This window comes from Mytilus galloprovincialis, chromosome 2 (assembly GCF_965363235.1).
Source record: "Mytilus galloprovincialis chromosome 2, xbMytGall1.hap1.1, whole genome shotgun sequence".
Lineage (NCBI taxonomy): Eukaryota > Metazoa > Mollusca > Bivalvia > Mytilida > Mytilidae > Mytilus > Mytilus galloprovincialis.
In genome coordinates, this window is record NC_134839.1 from 115,052,954 (window position 1) to 115,072,757 (window position 19,804).

Genomic DNA, 19,804 nt, shown 5'->3' on the forward strand with positions numbered 1-19,804 from the left:
CTATTTGACCGGCATCTACAGGATATTACAATCTCTCTCATGAACTTTAAAATGATCGACAGAGTAGTTCAAAAGTGATCTGTATAGTCGAGGAAAGATTCGTAAAATCTCTTGCGAAGATGGGTTATATATATATCCTCATCATTTCTGTATACAATCGTAGATATAGTTCTTATATTTTGAAATTTATTCCGTTGACCCATATTTGGTCAATCCTGAATAAAACTGGGTATTTTCTGTTCGCTTGTTCGTGTTGTTTATTCTTTAGTTTTCTATGTTGTGTCATGTGTACTATTGTTTTTCTGTTTGTCTTTTTCATTTTTAGCCATGGCGTTGTCAGTTTGTTTTAGATTTATGAGTTTGACTGTCCCTTTGGTATCTTTCGTCCCTCTTTTGTAAGAGATGTTGACATAATAAAACACATGTGATGTGATTGCTAGTAGCAAAGCAATCCACAAACACCAAAAGACAACAACCAAAAACACATTACAAAACAAAAAGATAACTATGTTCATAACTACAGGTCACTGAATGTACTTCATCAACGGGCAGAATCCATACCGTTATAAAGCTACAAAACACCATGATGTGACAAAACACTTACAGGGCTAACAGTCTGATTAAAAATTACTCAAAAAGAAGGATAAACAAATAAGTCTGAAAACAAACAATGACATCCTCGAACCAATGACATCAACGAAGCAATGACATCAACGAAATTAGAGGTTCCTTGGTTTGGACAGGCAAATAGTTCAATTTCCACTTATATTTAAACCATTTTTTACAGACGGAAATTCTAATTGTAGTTTAGTTTTAGTTTAAACATATTTATTTATAGTGGATTGGGAAACAAGTTATTGCAACTTATATTTACCCCTTTCCGCTTTGCGTTACTCTTTTTTCGAAATCTACAAGGGTGAAGTTTACGTGCAAGAGATATGACTCTCTCTTAACACGGGTCATTTCATTTATCGTCCCCTCAAAACCATACTTGCAAATGGTGTCAAGGGAGAGTCGAAAATTTAATCCTTTCAATTTTCATCCCAGAACGGGAATCGAACCAGGAACCTTTGTGCTAGTAGTCCGATGAACTAACCACTACACCACAGCTCTCTAATTATATTGTATACAGACGCCCTAAATAGTCAGAGAAATATAAGTATAGACAGGATGAATGAACGAAAAGTATTAACACCTATATATAAATATATGTTTAGTTATGTACTAATTAAAGGCAACAGTAACAGTAGCCATTTAGTTACAGACTTTTCTTTTTGAATTTTCCTCGGAACTCAGTACTTTTTGTGATTTCATTTCATACCGCTGTTTAGTAGTCATACATCGATTGAGTGAAGGCAATTCTGGATATTAAACCAAAACCGAAGGAGACACATCAACTATAAGAGGAAAACAGCTGACCATCAGAAATACCCAACAATTATAAACAAAATCAAACAATATTGAAAAAAAATAACTGGAACACTTAACATATACAATAAGCTTATGTAGATATTTATACTTATACGAGCCATATACACAACATCATAGGTGCAATATCCCTTTTTATTTTAACATTAAGTTCGTTAACCGAATTGCCGACACCAAATAGTATGTGATGAGAATTATATTTCCACCATTTGTTTTCAACTCTTTCGACCCGATTGAATATACACCAATTATTTGATCATATACAAGAAAGCAAAAAGCAAATGCATTAGGAATCTGATAAATGCAGCAAAGTAGATATTTTAACATGGACTATATGCACTGAGTGAATTATGAGCTAAATTTCAATGAGACAAACAATCCAATTGAAATTCAATCCTTTAATTTCTCTCTTTCTGATATTTCATGCTTTAACTTAATAATACGAATTAAAGATAAAATTTGAATGAGATTTTGAGTGTCAGTTTTCTGAGCTTATCTCTTCCCCTTCGTTTATATGTAAGTGTTTCTGTATTTAAACTATTCTCTGCTCTTCTCTTTTAAGGAGATTCTACAAAGTTCATCGGATGATGACCATACATTGTATCCGTATCAACTTCAAAAATAATACACGGTGGTCTTAAAATTCATATTATAGGTACTGACATTTGTTTGATGTGTTTTGTGCTTTTGATTTGTGCCATTTTTTCATGGAGTTTCCGTTTTGAATTTTCTTCGAAGTTCTCTTTTTTTTTGGTTATTTTACGTTTCTGATTATTTCCGTTTGAATTTTCTTCGACGTTCGATATTATTGTTTTTATACTTTTTGGTTATTTTTACGACGTCGAACTGTGACAAATCTGGAAAAGATTCATTTCTCAACAGATTTGTATTATTCAATTTGATTCAACCTGAAAACGAGGACATGGATCTTTCTTTTCAAAAGTGACATTTGGCTTGATTATGTTTGAAGATTTTGGTGCCAATTTTTATAAAAAATCACAGAGTCCTTTTATTTTATTGAAATTGTGATTAAAACGAATTATTCCCAAAGCATGGTATACATATCCAAACACACTTATGAAGAGTTGATATACCGTTCCTCGTGGTTTTACAGAGATCCGTCTACGTTTATCTTTTAAAACATAAAAGTTAGATATTTCTTTCCAAATATAGAAATATCTACGAAACCTAATTCAAAGTAAATGCCTTAAATTTTGACCCAATTTATCTATAAAAGTAGCACATGAAGGTATGTTTTGTTACCTATTTGAAGTGGCTGGATGAATACGAGCTTGTATGCAAAGTTTGGAACAAAAATCACAGTGGGGTCAAAATGTATCGTATGCACATAATAGTAAGTCTTTTTCGATTTAATCCTTGATTTGCGTTTATCTTACAAAATTTTATTTTTCTCCATGTAGGTTTTTATTTTCCCTCCTTTTTTTATGTATAGATATAGGAAGATGTGGTGTGAGTGCCAATGAGACAACTCTCCATCCAAATGACAATTTATAAAAGTAAACTATTACAGGTCAATGTACGGCCTTCAACACGGAGCCTTGGCTCACACCGAACAACAAGCTATAAAAGGCCCCAAAATTACTAGTGTAAAACCATTCAAACGGGAAAGCTAACGGTCTAATAGGATTTTTTGACACATTCCCCATTTCCTTTCTCTATTTTATTTTTCTTTATTTAGGCTTTGATCTAATTTTCCTTTTAAAACTTCAGTTTTTTTTCTATATTCAAGCGCTGTTCCGCTTTTCTCTGTTTAAAAAAATGAAAGTTTTTTTTACACTTTAAGCTTTGCTGTACTTTTCTATTTAAATGTAAGGCTTTTCTCTATTTATGCATCGCAATTATTATAGGGTCAGTATCTTTCTATATGTTCCTATATACGTCATTCAATCAAATTCCAAGTCATTGTATATATAAATCAACCTTTGTGTATTACAAGACGAACGAAAATATAAAGGGTTTATATTTTCGTTTGTTAAACTACATAATGATATGTTTCGTCCCCGATCGTATCACAAGCAAAGTAGTCAGCACTTCGGTGTCGACATGAATATCAATAACATGGTCATTTGTATAAATTTCCTGTTAAAAAACTTTCAATTTTCGAAAAATAAGGATTTTCTTATCCCAGGAATAAATTACCTTAGCCGTATTTGGCACATTTTTTTGGTGGATATTTTGGGTCCTCAGTGCTCTTCAACTTGTACTTGTTTGGATTTATAGCTATTTTGATCTGAACGTCACTGATGATCTTATCACTACAAACTCCTCAGAGTCTGAATTGACCAGTTTTTGTGCTCGACCAGTAAAATCGAGCACACATTTTACTCGACTAGTCTCGACATTGTCTCGACTGTACTTAACTGTACTTAAGTGTACTCGACTAGGTCTCGACTTTACTTAATTAGTCTGATTCAGTACTTGATGATCTTTGTGTAGTCTGAAATGGTCTTGACCAAGGCTCGACCTGTCTCGACCTGTCTTGACTAGTCTCGACCTGTCTCGACTAGTCTTGACCTTCAAATTTAGTTTTGACTGGTGAAAATCAGCCCATCTAACTAAATTAAATATTGATCTTACAAAATTCAAGCTTATTAGGTAGTTTGATGTATCGCTGTGAAATGAAAGAATTTAATTTTACAATATGTAAAAAAAAAATTATTATAGAAAAATTCAGATAGGCATCTTTAATTTTTTTTATAACTTTTTCAAATCAACTTGGATTTTCATCAAACTATGCAGATATCTTACATATATATCAAGCTTACTGAATCCCATCTCATTTAGTTTTTTGTTGTATTGCTGTAAAATTTAAGAATTAAAGTAATTTTGGTAAAAAAAAGCTAGGATTTGCAATTTGGACAAAATAGAGATAGTACACTTTAATTTTTTTAATAACTTTTTCAAATCAATTTGGATTTTCATCAAACTATGCAGCTATCTTACATATATATCAAGCTTACTGAATCCCATTTCATTTAGTTTTTTGTTGTATTGCTGTAAAATTTAAGAATTAAAGTAATCTTGGTATAAAAAGCTAGGATTTGCAATTCGGACAAAATAGAGATAGTACACTTTAATTTTTTTAATAACTTTTTCAAATCAACTTGGATTTGCATCAAACTATGCAGCTATCTTAAATGTATACTAAGCTTACTAAATCCCAGGGTATTTTGTTTTTTGTTGTATTGCTGTCAAATTTAAGAATTAAATTAATCTAGGTCAAAAAAGCTGGAATTTGCAGTCCGAACAAAATAGAGATAGTACACTTTAATGTTTTTTATAACTTTTTAAATTCAACTTGGATTTTATTGAAACTATATAGCTACCTTGGTGATGTATTCTTCTTACTGAATCCCAGGTTGTTATAAAGTTTGTTGTATTGCTGTCAAATTGAAGAATTAATTTAATCTAGGTAATAAAAAGCTAGGATTTGCAGTTTTGACAAAATAGAGATGGTACACTTTAATTTTTTTCATAACTTTTTCAAATCAACTTAGATTTTTATCAAACTCTACAAATATCTTTGCAATATATCGATCTTACTGAATCATAGGTTGTTATTTTGTTTTGTGTATTTCTGTCAAATTTAAGAATTTAATTAACCTAGGTCAAAAAGCTACGATATTAGAAATATATCTTTTCTCATAATTTGGGAAAAAGTATATATAAAATATTAATATAATTCCTTTTTATATACACTATATAAATATATCAAAAAGGGATGAAACATTAGAAATTATTAAAATAGTTCTTCTGATTTGTGGTGATTTATAAAGCAATACCTTCTGCTTGGGGCAAACTTATTAAAAAGATCACATCTACCAGAGAGTTAAATTCTAAATAACATTTATTCAAAGTTGCAACATCCTGTTAAATCTAAATCGCAGGGCTTTTAATTCACAAGATAAGTAATACACGAGTTTAAGAAAAGTTAGGGCTTTCTTTTTACCTGTAAAACTCACGTGTACTGATGTAATTAAATCATGTATAGTGTCATGTCATTAGATTTGACAAAAAATATTTTAAAACTTCATAACAACCTGGGATTTAGTAAGATCACCAAGGTAGCTATATAGTTTTAATAAAATCCAAGTTGATTTGAAAAAGTTATAAAAAAAATTAAAGTGAACTATCTCTATTTTGTTCGAACTGCAAATTTTAGCTTTTTTGACCTAGATTAATTTAATTCTTAAATTTGACAGCAATACAACAAAAAACAAAATGACCTGGGATTTAGTAAGCTTAGTATACATTTAAGATAGCTGCATAGTTTGATGAAAATCCAAGTTGATTTGAAAAAGTTATAAAAAAAATTAAAGTGTACTATCTCTATTTTGTCCGAATTGCAAATCCTAGCTTTTTATACCAAGATTACTTTAATTTTTAAATTTTACAGCAATACAACAAAAAACTAAATGAAATGGAATTCAGTAAGCTTGATATAAATGTAAGATAGCTGCATAGTTTGATGAAAATCCAAGTTGATTTGAAAAAGTTGTTAAAAAAATTAAAGTGTACTATCTCTATTTTGTCCGAATTGCAAATTCTAGCTTTTTATACCAAGATTACTTTAATTCTTAAATTTTACAGCAATACAACAAAAAACTAAATGAAATGGGATTCAGTAAGCTTGATATATATGTAAGATATCTGCATAGTTTGATGAAAATCCAAGTTGATTTGAAAAAGTTATTAAAAAAATTAAAGTGTACTATCTGAATTTTTCTATAATAATTTTTTTTTTACATATTGTAAAATTAAATTCTTTCATTTCACAGCAATACATCAAACTACCTAATAAGCTTGAATTTTGTAAGATCAATATTTAATTTAGTTAGATGGGCTGATTTTCACCAGTCAAAACTAAATTTGAAGGTCAAGACTAGTCGAGACAGGTCGAGACTAGTCAAGACAGGTCGAGACAGGTCGAGCCTTGGTCAAGACCATTTCAGACTACACAAAGATCATCAAGTACTGAATCAGACTAATTAAGTAAAGTCGAGACCTAGTCGAATACATTTAAGTACAGTTAAGTACAGTCGAGACAATGTCGAGACTAGTCGAGTAAAATGTGTGCTCGATTTTACTGGTCGAGCACAAAAACTGGTCAATTCAGACTCTGAGGAGTTTGTAGTGTATGTAGACGAAACGCGTGTCTGGCATATTAAATTATAATCCTGGAACGTATGATAACTATTGCTATAATATGTCGTATTAACATATACTACCATACCTGTGTAATTACCGAACGAATTGATTTATCAAGAAGTTAACGTATACTCTCACATAATTTTATTTTTAGGAATAAAGCATGAAACCGGAGAATGAAGTAAGGCGTAATCCTGTCGCCCCTTCCACATGACCACCACTGTCCTCGTGTTGAGTTATTACAACATCTCCAGCTTTCAGACGAATGATTACCGTATTTCCGCCCTGAAGATCTTGTGTGTAATGAGGCGCATCTACCACTGCATCAATAATGTTCACATTGTTTACCTTCAGATAGATGTATGCCCCTTGAGGTGATAAGCCGCCTCTTTCTCCTATATAAAACGATAGCAAGTACATCCCGCTCTCCGGACAAACAAAAGCCCCAGTGTTTAAGTTGTATCCACCACCTTCATTTGTGATAATCTATAAAAGTAATCACACATGTCATGTCATAAACAGATTGTGATAAACTATCACAGTAATCACACATGTCATATCATAAACAGATGGCGATAAACTATAACAGTAATCACACATGTCATATCATAAACAGATGGTGATAAACTATAACAGTTATCACACATGTCATGGCATAAACAAATGGTGATAAAATATCACAGTAATCACACATGCCATATCGTAAACAGATGGTGATAAACTATAACAGTTATCACACATGTCATATCATAAACAAATGGTGATAAAATATAGCAGAAATCACACATGCCATATCCACAGTGTAGATACTATTCTGTACGCTATCCGGAAGTCGCGATTTTCGAAGCGATGATTTCCAACTGGCTAACGGGACGGTTTTGCCTACGGTAACTTTTCTCATCATTTGTTTACTCCTATATCTACAAAGTGCTTTGAACATCTTCAAGGTATATATAGCATCATAAATATGAGTTACTGTAACAAAAACATGCATTAGAATATAAAATATACGTGTGCATCACATAAACTTGGTAGAAAAAAGTGAAATCGATGGACAATTTTGCTCTCGTAGTACAAAGCAAATAATCTTTTATTGCAAACATTTGCATCAGTTTACAGCTAAATATATACTGTTTCAATATTCTTTTCGGATTTAAGTAGACTATTCGTATTTCCCATAAAAAATATGTTTTCCTTGAGGATCCCAAAATAAATTACTGTACGATCAGTCTAGAACTGACTGTATTCTAGAAGCGATTTCAGATTTTTTGACTGTATGACCAGTCGTGATTTTGAAGAAAAAACAACAGCAATTTGAAGGTATATATATACGTGTATATATGATATTATGAACTATCAAGGGAACTATAACGTGTAATTACTTTCATCAGACAATACAAATATATTTCTGATGTTATTTTTTAGATGGCAAAATAATTGTATTTTTGTTCCATCAGTCTTATTTAAAATCAAATGCCTAAAAAGTAATACATGATTCGCTTGTGGACTTTTTAATAGTGTATCGTTACAGTTATCTGTTTAAAGCTATTACATTTTTAAAGATTATTTACACCGTCCTCCGTTGACCAATTGATGATAACATAAATCAAGCTTGTCTCTTTTAAAATAACAAAAAATGGATAAAGACAGCTTTGCGTAGGGGGTTAATTCACGTGATATAATTTTGGTAAGTTTACAGAAATAGAAGGTCCATAATGCATTAATCGAGTAAAAATTGAGCAATTTCAGAAAACTTTAATGATTGGTTTAGGAGGTGTTGGAAATACATGTACCTGATGGGTGCCCCTATATAATGCAATGTTTAAGTCCGTATCTTATATAAAGTAACCCCATAAAAGATGTTTACTAAAATTCGAAATAGACGGTGCACAATACAGTCATTATCATTTATGATAAGGAATCCAAATAAGATTAATTAATAGTTATATCAGTGACGGATTCAAATAAAGGGGATCCGGCAGTTTGAAACCCTTTTTTAACTATCAATGCATTTGTATGGGAACATAAATTTGAAATCCCCTATTCTCCTGGATTGGACCCCCTCTCCATTTAAAAATGGCCGGAACCCCCAATGTATATAAAGTGGTTTATGAGGAGATGCGCTTACAAAACCGGCGAAACATATTGTACCGGTCCAACGGACGAACGGAAAGACGGACTTCTTTATCACTATAACCCCTGCTTGACAAAGTGGTGTACAATTGAGTGTCAAATAGACAGCTCTACATCTTAAACAAAGTGAAGGAACTGTGATCAATTATAGGCTACAGTACGTCCTCGAATGTGTGTAAATACATGCATTTTTATATAACAACTAAATCTAAGTGTTTGTACGATTTTAAGTATAACGGAGGACATTTCTGAACCTTATATACTAGTATACGTCAAATCTTCCTCTTATTTTAGCAACATTTAAACATCCTTATACTTAATGTAGTAAGTCGAGTACACCCTATTAAGCTAAAAAATGTTTCGTATGTTTTCAGGATGTGAATGTATTGAAATATAATTGTGTTATCTAGAAAAATGCCACCTTCTAATGTATCGTAAATAACTTTGAAATCACCACTAGAATACAGTGACATAAAGACTGATCATACAGTTTTAAAATATACAAGCGAGACTGATCGTACAGTGAGAAATTCAAACAAGTGTAATTTTCTTATTTCTGGCTTCAAAGATCTGGTTGAAACTTTTACCACCACTTGAAATATACTTCATTTAGTTAATTAAGTCTGGTTTTTACGTTAATTTGTACACTAAGAGGGTAAAAAGATTGTTTTTAGGTTCGCCGACTGATTTTTCTTAGTGATGCACTTGAAAATCTCTTGATTAAGGCAAAGATACGAATAATGAATGTGCGGAATTTAATTCTAAACCATTTGAGAATATCGATGTCGGCTGAATTAATCATTAAGCAATGTACAGATGATCAACTTACCGTTTAATTCAGTATACCCAAAAAATTTAAAATGTGATCCAAAAAGTTCTCGCTTCGAAAATCGCGACTTCCGGATAGCGTAAAGAATAGTATCTACACTGTGATATCATAAACAGATTGTGATAAACTATAACAGTAATCACACATGTCATATCATAAACAAATGGAGATAAACTATAACAGTAATCACACATGTCATATCATAACTAGATGGTAGAATGTAACCACTTCTAATAAGTCCCTTAAATTTAGAGTCACATAGTTATAAACTCTTACAGTAATCACACATGTCATAAGCAGACTGTGATAATCTATTACATGTCCCTCAAATTTGAAAGTCACATAGTTATGATATATCAATTGTTCAATACTGCTGCAGGGTGCTGAGGAACATTACCAATTTAAATGAACATTAGTTTGTAAATAACAAAATATATGTAATGAGGCGAAAACTATTTGTTAAAAAGGAAAAAGACACTTCATAAATTGGTGTGTCTCGCACGCCATTAAGTATTAACCTCTATGTGACCAAAATGGGACATAACTAGAACAGTCAAAATATATCAATTCAGGATCATTTTAGTTTTACTATTGCTTTCAGTAATCTGTCTTATATCTATATTTTGCAGTTTAATAGTGTTTATTTTTCTTTCGGTTGCTCATTAACGTTTCTATTTAAACATCATTTTTTACTAAAAGTTTTGTATATAATATGTGTATTTGAAGAGGTTAATATTTAACTCTTTCATACCAACCTTATTGTACTTTAAAACTTCAGGCGCACCAAGATCCAAGTCATGGTCAAGATAGACACTGAATGCTATGCCAGCACCTACCAAAACATATTACTAAAATAAGTAATTCGGTATAAATTACTGACGAAGTGAATGTGTCAAAAAAAAGTAAAATCACAAAAATACTGAACTTAGAGGAAAATCAATTCGGAAAGTCCATAATCACATGGCAAAATCAATAACAAAACGCATCAAAAACGATTAAACAAGAATTGTCATATTCCTGACTTGGTACAAGCATTTTTAAATGTAGAAAATGGTTTCTATAGCGATTACCCTCTCACTTATTGACTAATATATTGATACAAATACTTATTTCATGAGATGTGACTTAGATGAAGATTAGAAAGTGTATAATAAAGATGATAATCACAGTCCTTTTTTCGTGCAACAACATTGAAGTTTCTGAAAAATATTGACTTCTCTGTAATGCAACTATTTTGAAGTTTCTAAAAAAGTAATAATGACCTCTCTTTAAAGCCACAAAATGAAGTTTTTAAAAAATATTGACTTCTCTTTAATGCCACTACTTTGAGGTTTCTAAATGATATTGACTTCTCTTTAAAGATTTTCTTTATTTTGATCAATATGATCATAATATTGCCTTTAAGTATCGGTTTTACCCCTCGGTATCTATAATATTATTATGGATACACCATCTTCGATAATCTTTGTATTTGTAAAAATTTAAAGAAACATACCTTGAAGTTGTCGCCTGTAGATATTATTCCTCACAGCATGGGGAATATTCGTAGATTGGTTGTTAACAGCTTTGATTTGTGTTCTATCGTTGTTTGTTATTTGTATGGTTTTGTCATATTCATGATCGGACTCATTGTGTTTTATTTTGTTTGTACCAATACCACTACCATGAAATATGTTTTTAAGTTTTGCTATTTCGTTGGCTTGATCCTTGATTGTTTTTTGTTGACTAATCAGCTCATGTTCATAAAATCTTCAATGAAAAAATATCATATCCATTAATTTAAAAACTGTTTAATCATTCTAAGTAATAAACACTGTCATTATATCTGTTCCTTTAATAAATAAAATAAACCCATCATAGATACCACTATTAAAATTTTGTATTTGAAACTAATATTCTATACCATTAATATGCCGCTGTAATATTTATTCCAGTAGAAGTAATATTTCATTTTTTTCATTTAAAGCTCATGTTATGAAGGAACTTGAATTTTGTGACAACCCAGGTGGTAACTGGATGGTGCTTAATTTCTTATCATTTTAGTGTAATATTTGTACTTTTTTCGGCCTTGTGTACGTACGGTCGTTATAAAAGAAGGACGAAAGACACCAAAGGGTCAGTCAATCTCATAAATCTAAAACAAACTGACAACGCCATGTCTAAAAACAAAAAAGACAAACAAACAACAGCACACTTGACACAACATAGAAAACTAAAGAATAAACAACACGAACAGGTGCTCGGGGGGATAAATCTTGCAAGAATTTTATATCTTAAAGATAATAAATATTTCAACAAAAATCATTGATCGATTTGTTAAACATTAGGATTCTGAAGATGTTGTTTATACTAAATGTATATAAACTCATCATAGATACCAAGATTAAGATTCTGAAGATGTTGTTTATACTAAATCTCATCATAGAAACCAGGATTGAAATTTTAAACTCGCACTTCGTTTACAAAAGACTCATCAGTAACGCCCGAATCAAAAAATGTTAAAGGCCAAATAAAGTACGAAGTTGAAGAGCATTTAGGACCAAATAGCTATCAAAGGTACCAGGATTATAATTTAATACGTCAGACTCGATTTTCGTCTATTCAAGACTCATCAGTGACGCTCTGATCTAAATAGTTAAAAAGCCAAACAAGTACAAATTTGTAGAGCATTGAGGACCCAAAACTCCAAAAAGGGTGTGCCAAATACGGCTATGGTAATCTAATCCTGGGATAAGAAAATCCAAACATTCCTGAAAGTTTTGACAAATACAGTTTAGGTATTTAAATTGGTATCTAATTCATAATTATGACTATATCAATGACAATTCATGTCAACATAGAAGTGCTGTCCGTTTATATAAAAAAAATTATCAACAAACTTAGTCCGTTGTTTATTCTTTAGCTTCTATGTTGTGTCATGTGTACTATTATTTGTCTGTTTGTCCTTTTCATTTTTAGCCATGGCGTTGTCAGTTTATTTTCGATCTATGAGTTTGACTGTCCCTCTGGTATCTTTCGTCCCTCTTTTAGAATCTAATATCGCAAGCGATGTTTGCCAACATTAAATTGGTTGTTACAAAATAATGAATAACTACCTTTGTCTTTTCTGAATATCTGTGATCAGTTGTCTTAATTCAGAAATCACATCATTTTCATCGATATTACCAGCTTCTATTGTAACAATTGAAAATAAATAACATATGATTATAGCAAAAACAACCCTTGTTACTTGAGATTTGACCGCCATTTTTATGTATGTCTTATCTCCATTAGAGAATACATTAGAGTTCAACACTTAGTAACCTCTACGATGATCTGAAAGATTTTAATCAATGATCGAACTTTTAATACCAAATTCGCATTTTTATAAGACGTGTTACGATACTTATCTATCCCAAATTCATGTATTTAGTTTGATGTTATATTTGTAATTCACGTCGGATTTTGTCAAATTGGCGTCTTTTCTATTATAAGCATGTGTTATGGTAAAGAAAATTAATCACCGCCTTCATTTATTAGATTTGATTTTGTTCAATGCAATCTGTACGATCTTTTACGTTTGAAGTTAGATTCAAAACAAACCGGACATATATATAATATAGTTAATTGCTATTAATAAGTATTGCAATGTGCATTGTAAAATTGAGAATGGAAATGGGGAATGTGCCAAAGAGACAACAACCCGACCATAGAAAAAAACAACTGCAGAAGGTCACCAACAGGTCTTAAATGTAGCGAAAAATTCCCGCACCCGGAGGCGTCCTTAAGCTGGCCCCTAAACAAATATATACTAGTCCAGTGATAATGAACGCCATACTAATTTCCAAATTGTACACAAGAAACTAAAATTAAAATAATACAAGACTAAAAAGGCCAGAGGCTCCTGACTTGGGACAGGCGCAAAAATGCGGCGGGGTTAAACATGTTTGTGAGATCTCAACCCTCCCCCTATACCTCTAGCCAATGTAGAACAGTAAACGCATAACAATACGCACATTAAAATTCAGTTCAAGAGAAGTCCGAGTCTGATGTCAGAAGATGTAACCAAAGAAAATAAACAAAATGACAATAATACATAAATAACAACAGACTACTAGCAGTTAACTGACATGCCAGCTCCAGACTGTGTTTAAATGTAGTATCAGTATTTAGTTCTATTATAATCCTAAATCAATCCTATTTCTATCTTTTTTTTGAGATATAGTTTTTCAAATGTGACGTAATTTTTGTGCTGTTTAAGAAATTCAAATGTGACGTAATTTTTGTACCTTTTCACCACTTCATATGTGACGTCATTTTTATGTCTTTTTGCGTTGAGGCCTGGACTAAGTCGGGTGTGTCTATTTTCTGTGTTGGTCTTCAATGTATTATGTATTCGGGTTTTGTTTTCTGTAAGTAGTTAAGACGTCAGTTTTATCATGTATATCTTTTATATTCATTTGATAATATTTACTGTTTGCAATAGCATAAATTGTTCTAAATAATAAGGATGCTCTTATCACAAGCAGAAAACCCTAGCCGTATTTGGCACAACCTTTTTCAATTTTTGATCCTCAGTGCTGTACAACTTTGTATCTTTTTTTGACTTTCAAACTTTTATATCTGGGCGTCACTGGTAAGTCTTTTGTGGACGAGGAGCGTTTTTGACGTATTGAATTTTAAACCTGATGCCTTTTGTTATCTATTATTCATGTGTTTTCTTTGCCTAATACGTTCTCCTATTTATTTGTATTGTAGTCCTGTAATATTATGTTGTCATTTTAATGTTATATTCAACATTGCCATTAAAGTGCGAGGTTTGGCATGCCACAAAACCAGGTTCAACCCACCATTTTTTTCTTTAAAAATGTCCTGTACCAAGTCAGGAAAATGACCATTGTTATATCATAGTTCGTTTCTGTGTGTGTAACATTTTTACGTTGTGTGTTTCCGTTGTGTCGTTTGTTTTCTCCTATATTTGAGTGTGAATTCACATTACTATAAGACGTGTCACGGTACTTTTCTATCCAAATCCATGTATTTGGTTTTGATGTTATATTGGTTATTCTCATCGAATTTTGTCTAATGCTTAGTCCGTTGCTGTATGTGTAACATTTGAATGTTGTGTCGTTGTTCTCCTCTTATATTTAATGAGTTTCCCTCAGTTTTAGTTTGTTACCCCGATTTTGTTTTTTGTCCATAGATTTACGAGTTTTGAACAGCGGTATACTACTGTTGCCTTTATTTTAACAGATCAATTATCATTTGTTTTTGACACCAAGTTTCTAACTCTTCAGGAACAGTCGAACTGAAATAAATTTTGTTATTCCTTTTTGTTCCTTGCAACTATCAAACTTGTTACATTTAGAAACTACGATATTAAACTGATACAACTCAATGTAAATGATCCGAAAAAGTGTGAGAATCGTAAAAAGAGCAATACCAAGATTGTAGATTGTAGGATAAGCGTCTTCTATACTGCAAATAAACTCATAATAGATACCAGGACTAAATTTAGTATATACGCCAGAAGTGTGTTTCGTCTACAAAAGACTCATCAATGACGCTCGTATCCAAAAACGTTAAAAGGCTAAACAAAGTACGAAGTTAAAAGCTTTAAGGACCAAAATTCCTAAAAGTTTTGCCAAATACAGCCAAGGTAATCTATGCTTGAGGTAGAAAAGCCTTAGTATTTCAAAAAATTCAAAAACTTGTAAACAGTAAATTTATAAATATAACTATATCAATGACAATTCAGGTCAGCACAAAAAGTGCTGACTACTGGGCTTGTGATACCCTCGAGGAAACACATCTCCACTAGCAGCGGCATCGACCCAGTGGTTGTAAATAAACTCATCATAGATACCAGGACTAAATTTAGTAAATACGCAGCATCACCAGCCATGCGTATCCACATTCAGTCAAACTATCACATTTTGGAATAGAACACAATTGATAGATTTATAGGTCAGACTTATATTCTAGTTTCTTGATTTAATACAACGCAACCGATATAAGACACAAACGTGCCGAAATTGTCGTGTAATTGACCGCAAAACAAAGTGATATCAGTATTTAGTCGTTTTTCTTTGTATTTCCTCCTGAAGATAAAATCGGTCATTTAAGACATATTTAAACACGTGTGAGATAATCTTCAACTGAATTATATAACACATATCATATAATAAAACATCCTTGATGAATTTATCTAGGTCCCGTGATTTACTTAACTATATTTTAGCATCTTACAAAGACTATTATTCAATGCAATGTCAAAGGATTTAGATCCTATGATTAAACCAACTATTCAAAGACTCTTCGTTCATTTAATGTTGATACTACAAGCTGATTTGTAAAAACAAGTACATGTGTAGGACTCGGAACCTCGATGGTACTCCGAACCGCGATGGTCACGCTGAAGTGCGATGGTGTACGCTGAAGTGCGTTGGTTAACTCGCTGAAGTGCGATGGCAACATTGTGACGTTAACTTGTTGATATCTACGCTGAAGTGCGAGAGTGGTTACGCTGAAGTCCGATGGCGGCTCTGTCAGAGATGGTCCAACTATAAAGTTGACTTTAATGAAACTGTGTGATGGTTTATTCCAGCTAAATGCGATGGTCTGAAGTAAGAACTTTATTGAATGAGGTGTGGTGTAGTGGTTAGCGTTCTAGCTTCGCATTTGGGAGATCGGTTTCAACTTTTAGTCAGGTCTAATAAAAAATACATACAATTCTAATTTGCTAATCATCCGCTTAGCACGGAGAAGTATGGAGTCAGAAAAATGGGCTAGATGGCATTAATTTAGTATACGCGATTCGAGTTGGAGGAAATGTCAAGTGCGCCAAAAGAAAAAGGTTCAGCGTGTCGGTCTATATAGTGTTACGCAGGGTCCATCTCATTTTATCAAATATAACTTGTTCTCGTCATATCATAGCCGAGAAATTGCTCATAAGACACTCATTCATCCATTTATATAATATCGTAACAGTTTTTAACAAATAAAAGCCATCAAGTACATGTATATATGCTTGACTTATAGCGAAACGTGACGCGAGTTCTGTGAAAACTTTAGAATAAGCTGATTTTCCGCTATTCCGCAGACTAACCTGTTGCAGAAGATTTATACTGTAAGAACAATACAATTAAACTTATATGTAGTGCGAGTTTTCTTATAAAGCAGAATTCATCTCAATAATAAAGCAAAATTATATCGACTCGATAAATATGATTGCTTTTAATAAATTTTATTCTATTTAAAAAAAAATCACATATAATTTAGTGAAACATACTTGAAGCAAAGACCCAGACATTTTATTGGTCGTAGAAAATGTTTGCAGCATAACACCGAACGCTAGATAACCAATCTGCAGACCAAGATTATCTTTTAGCCGATTTGTTCCTTTTGATTTGTAGCATGACTTAGTTATAAATTATTTTGTAACCTCAACCTCTAATGCTCAAAACTCTTCTGGACTTGAATTGTTCGTTACTTTGTTTTTTTGTTGTTTTTTTTTATTCCTTTGTTCGCAATAAATCTTAATCTAAATAATCTTATCCAGCTGCCTGCGAATCCGTGTTGTTTAGAAAACGTCAAAACAACTAAAAGTCGTGCTAAACCATCGCACTTCAGCGAAAGGACCATCGCACTTCGGCGTAGACCATCGCACTTCAGCGTGACCATCGCACTTCAGCGTCCCCATCGCACCTCCGAGTCCTACATATGTACTTAGAAATTATGGGTTAATTATATGGAAGCTTTGTTTTAGATAAGTGTCACGATATTCCTTGTGATAAATATAAACACAATAAACTAGACCCAAGTAAAACATGATTATGAAATCTCCACTACAATACAATATGAAAATATATATATGAAGATGAGTATTTATGTAATGTGAACAATTGGAAATGATACTAATCATGAATGTGCAGAAAGAAGAAATTAGCATTTATTGAGAAAAAATATTTTTGAGATGAAGACGTATTTATAAAAGTTAGTTTGTGTATATGCCATTTGACACAACCGAACAACAATAATATAAATGACGACATGCCATTTCGGTCATGTTATCTTCGTAAAGACTTTATAAATGACTGGTCATTATAATGATTACAGTGTTTCAAATGAAGGTAAATCCAAAACACCGATTTGGACGTATGAAATTTATATCGTGTTGTTTTCTTTTTTTCGTACTTTGTTTTGACTTCTTATATTATCATTTTTCCCAGCATAACTAATGAGTATTTGAGGACAAAACACACGTCCGGCATAGAATTGAGAATGGAAATGGGGAATGTGCCAAATAGACACCAACCTGACCAAAAGGCATAAAACAGCCGAAATGGTAAATTCAACGTTTGTAAAACCCGTTATCTGTGATGATTCAAAGTTAATTATTAATGGTTAAATTTTATATTTTTTAGTGTTAGTCTGGATTTTTTTTCAGATCTGTTATATTTCATGACCATATACAGATTGTATAACCATGCTTGTGGACGTTTTACAGCTAAATAGACAACACGGTGGTGCTGACATTTTGTATCATATATCGACAATTTTATATCACGTACAAGGGGAAATATTTTCGAACAACTGTGTTTAACTGCATGCATGAACTGGCGGCAAAAGTAAAATTATTCTAAGGTATGTTAAGAGGATAAGACTCACTCTTTTATGATGTGTCTTAATTCAATGTTATATGATTGTGGCTTATAATAACAAATAAAATATGTGATAAACATTTTGGGAAAGATAATCTTCCGTAAAGTTTTTAATTTTGTAATCCTGAACGAGAATTTTTCAAATTTTCAAAAACCTTAAAGAGTTATGTCTACATTCGAATTTTACGAATATATCTACATTTAATTGATATACTTAGTAGTCGGGCGTTTAATTTTGTTCGGTTGTAAGTTGGACTTCAATAATTTTTACAGGTTAATAACTTTTAACGTAAATTCTTGTTATTTCCAATTCATATAATAACGATATGGAATATCTAAATTATCAAAAGTTCAATGCCACCTGTCATTGAAACGACATGGAATGCATTTTACTGATTCAATTATTTGTTACAGCAAGTAGGCGTTTAATAAACTATCTTAATAGTCATCCATGGGGTATAATGTTCTTTTGTTTGTAATTCTAAGAACTGATGTGAAAAAACATACCAAGAAATGTAAACATCAAATGTAAAAAAGTTTTCCCACGCATAGCAATAAAATTAAATGACACTTTGATTAATCCTCTGTACAAACGAATTACAAAATATTATGTAAACCGACTGAAATTTAAACCAATGGCTTGTATAGACGTGTTCATGTTAAAATGTTTAGTAAACACTTCAAGCTTTTGCAGAATAAATTAATTAGAGAGAGCTAGATCAAAGAAAATCAAAAGTTTATATCAAAGCTGTACGAATATACGAATACGAATACGAATACTTTATTTCTCGTAAAACTACAATTATATAGCTATAGAGAACATACATAAATATAACTATAAGGTACAATTTTTACAAGCATGTGTGAACAATACAATGAAATTAACTTGGAGGACTGACTTTCACATTTATAACTTTGATAACTTTACATAGTTTTTCTAATATAACAATATGACATGAATTAAACAGTTAATCAAATTTATAGATATTAGGGTTTGACCAGCAGTATGTAGGTAAAAATTTCTTTCTTTCAAACATAAAAGATGTAAGATGTCTTATTATGACAAGTATCTCGCATACCAGTTAATCCTTTAAACGTTCTGATTTAAAATATATTTAATAACATAATATTCTCAGTCATGCTATGATTGATTAAATGTTGAAATCATTTTTGATATATTTACCTATTATGTCAGGATTTTTTTCACACATCGTTAATATAATGGAATGACATACAAGTGAAAGGATAAGCTAGCTATTTAACCAAGTGAGGGGTATCCCAGTTGTTATCCATGCGTTTGAGTTGTTTCAACTTTTGATTTTTGACCTTCCGTTTAAAATTCGGTATTTTGCTATTTTACTCTTTTCCCTTATTAATTTTAAAGTTAAAATAGTAAATATGCGATAAATCAAGTTTTCTGATAATTTACAATTTCAAGTTATTTAAAAATAAACACGCATATAACTATTTTTTCGACTCAGTTTATCTCTTTTGCAAATTTTTTATCTTGATTCTCCCCATCTGCCGACTATGGATACATGTTTTCAATTTAAATCAATTTATATCATCAATTTCAAATACAATAAGAAAAAACTACATATAA